Below are 3670 nucleotides of genomic sequence, written 5' to 3' on the forward strand. Positions count from 1 at the left end.
CAGGGCAGTGTGGCCAAACACTCGTTCCTGGTTCTGTGTGTGTGTAAAAGGAGGTCGTCATGGAAGAAGCTTTTTTCTTTGCTGCTCCAGGGATAAGACTCAAATTACCCGGAAGGAGAGTCCCACAAAGTATTAGGAAGAACTTGCTGGCAGGAAGGGCCGTTGGACGGGGGAACAGACTCTCCTTCCTTGGAGTTGCAAGGGAGTTCGACCAGGTGGCCCTCGTGGGTCCCTTCCAACTCTCAAATTCTGACTCCCTTATTTTATCTTATTTTTAATATATTTTATTTTTACCAACCACCAAAACACAAACAGTGAACCCCCCCCCCCAGGCAGCTGATACATTGGGTATACAATATTCAATACAGTGGTACCTCGGGTTACATACGCTTCAGGTTACAGATTCCGCTAATCCAGAAATAGTGCTTCAGGTTAAGAACGTTGCTTCAGGATGAGAACAGAAATCGTGCTCCGGCAGCGCGGTGGTAGCAGGAGGCCCCATTAGCTAAAGTGGTGCTTCAGGTTAAGAAGAGTTTCAGGTTAAGTACGGACCTCCGGAACGAATTAAGTACTTAACCCGAGGTACCACTGTAATATACCTATTCAATAATATACCTATTCAATAATATTCAATAATAATATATTCAAATTAACCATATGTACACTTCTATATAGAGGACGCGGGTGGCGCTGTGGGTTAAACCACAGAGCCTAGGACTTGCTGATCAGAAGGTTGGTGGTTCGAATCCCCGCGACGGGGTGAGATCCCGTTGCTCAGTCCCTGCTCCTGCCAACCTAGCAGTTTGAAAGCACGTCAAAGTGCAAGTAGATAAATAGATACCGCTCTGGAGGGAAGGTAAACGGCGTTTCCGTGCGCTGCTCTGGTTCGCCAGAAGCGGCTTAGTCCTGCTGGCCACATGACCCGGAAGCTGTACGCCGGCTCCCTTGGCCAGTAAAGCGAGATGAGCGCTCCAACCCTAGAGTCGGCCACGACTGGACCTAATGGTCAGGGGTAGCTTTACCTTTACCTTTACACTTCTATATACCTTAACATTCCTCCTTCCACAATGTTTATTTAACTTTTAACATTTTAATTGCCCCAAATTGTTCAAACCTCCCCTTATAAGACTGACTTTGGAGAGGTCAGTGCTGAGGACGGACACACCTTCCGTAACGCTGAATTGTGGCACACAAAATACTCCAAGCTTCTGCAGCCTCCTTACAAACTGGGTCGGACCGCTGGGCCCATTTTCCCCAGGGCTGTGGCTGATTCTCTGTGCCGTCGGGATTCCGAGGGTCTTGGGTCTTCCTTGTCCTGCTTGCCTGAGATGCTGTAGCTCAGGCAGAGGCAGCCTTCGGCCCTCCAGACGTTTTGGCCTACAACTCCCATGATCCCTAGCTAACAGGACCAGCGGCCAGGGATGATGGGAATTGTAGTCCAGAACATCTGGAGGGCCGAAGGCTGCCTATGCCTGCTCTAGCTGGAGGGGCCAGGGACTTTCCCTGAGCCCACTGGCCTGTGTTTTGGGCTGCGTCCCCTTCCACCTCCAGCACAACACAGTCGGGTGTCAAAACGTAAGGGTGGGGGGCCATCCCAGGCCCTTGAGTGACGCACAACAGCCCCGCCCATCCAAAGCCAGGGCTGCGTCTGCCTTGAGACTGTCCCAGCTCTGAGGGTTGGGAAGTAGGGGGGCTGCACAGTGTTTTGACAGCAGGCTCTCGGAGGTGGGGGTTGGGGCTAGATTCTGATCCCGGAAGCCTCCACAATGTTGTCCCACAAGGCCACGGTGTTCAGGCCCAGTCCCGTCCCGATGTCCTCAGGGAACGTGAAATGGCCAGGCGGAGAGGGCAGCATGCTGGTCTAGATGGGCCATTGGACAGATCCAGATATGGGGAGGTGACAAGATAAGCTATCTTGAAATAGCTGAAGGGCTTCGCGTGGAAGATGGACAAGCTTGTTTTCTGCTGCTCTGGAGTGCAGGACTCGAACCCATGGCTTCAAGTTGCAAGAAAGGAGATTCCGACTCAACATCAGGAAGACCTTTCCGATGGTAAGAGCTGTTTGACCGTGGAAGGTTGCGGGCTCTCCTTCCTTTGAAGGTTTTTGAGCAGAGGTTGGGTGGCCACCTGTCATGGATGCTTTAGCTGAGATTCCTGCATTGCAGGGGGTTGGACTGGATGACCCCCGGGGTCCCTTCCATCTCTAGGATTCTGTGGTTCAGCAGGCTCTTGATGTTCTTCTGCCTAAGGACAGAGGTGGGACCCCTTCAGTAGTGAGGAGGAAACAGGCCTGGAGTGGGCTAGTGGTCAGTTTTGATCTTGAGGGGCGACGTTTGGCCCTTCACCTGCTCGGAAATGGGGAAACGGAGGCTGTTCTCAAGAGCTGCTCTGTGGGGCACAGGCTTCTGCCCCATCCATCAGCACTGGGACTGAGGACTCCTTGGCCCGCTTGCATCCTGGCATGCCGAGGGCGGACATCTCGGCGGTTGGCGAGAGACTAGCTGGGGCTTGGAGCTGCTGCTTCTAGGCAGAAGGGCAGAGGGTGTCCCAGGGGCCCAAAGGGGAGGCCACAAGGCACTGGGCTGGCCCTCTTCCTGGGTCAAAGCGGGAGGGCGGGTGGCCCTTTACAGACTGCTCCCTTAGAGGAAGCACCTAGCTTCTAGGTCAGGGATCAGCAAACTTTTTCAGCAGGGGGCCGGTCCACTGTCCTTCAGACCTTGTGGGGGGCCGGACTATATTTTTTTTTGGGGGGGGGGAAATGAACGAATTCCTATGCCCCACAAATAACCCAGAGATGCATTTTAAATAAAAGCACACATTCTACTCATGTGAAAACTTGCTGATTCCAGGACCGTCCGTGGGCCGGATTTAGAAGGGGATTGGGCCGGATCCAGCCTCCAGGCCTTAGTTTGCTTGTCCATGTTCAAGGTCTAGCTTCTTCTACACCCTTGTGCAAATTAATTGAAACAAGCAATGTAGTTTATTGCACAAAACTCACATACACATGTACAAAACTCAAGTATATGTACATTAGTAATGGATATGCCCTCCACTATTATTAAGCAGCGTTTGAACATGGTTTGGCATGGAGTCTACTAGTTTTGAACAGTCACTGTGGATTTTCGGATCCCTGCACCACACTTGAATCAGCGCTTGAAGGAGCTTCTCCAAAGTCGTAAAGTCTGCAGCACGGAGGCGACTTTTGCATACAGCCCACAAATTCTCAATGGGATTTTCGTCCGGGGAATTCCCTGGCCAATCAAGTACCTGTATTTGCTGCTCTGTCATCAATTTCTTCACCACTTCCGATGTGTGACAGAGGGCTAGGTGCTGCTGCAATATCCCAGTACCGTCAGGACACCTCTTTTCCAGCTCTGGAAGAACTCTCTTTCGTAGAACCTCAATATATTGTGGCGAGCGCATCATTCCTTCTGTTGGCTGCAGGCTTCAGACACCATAAGGATCAACTGACTTTTTGTGTTTGAGTACAGGATGACGAGTAAGATAGAAAACATGCTTTGTTTCAATTAATTTGCACAAGGGTGTAGGTCTTGCTTGGGCCACGTTTATGTGCCACTTCTGGGGATTTTGTGCCTGAGTGATCTTTCTGGCTCACAAATCCAGCCTTCCAGCTTCCCTGTTTTGGACCAGCTCCAGCCTGGTTCTGCTT

Source organism: Podarcis raffonei, chromosome 7 (genome assembly GCF_027172205.1).
Source record: "Podarcis raffonei isolate rPodRaf1 chromosome 7, rPodRaf1.pri, whole genome shotgun sequence".
Classification (NCBI taxonomy): domain Eukaryota; kingdom Metazoa; phylum Chordata; class Lepidosauria; order Squamata; family Lacertidae; genus Podarcis; species Podarcis raffonei.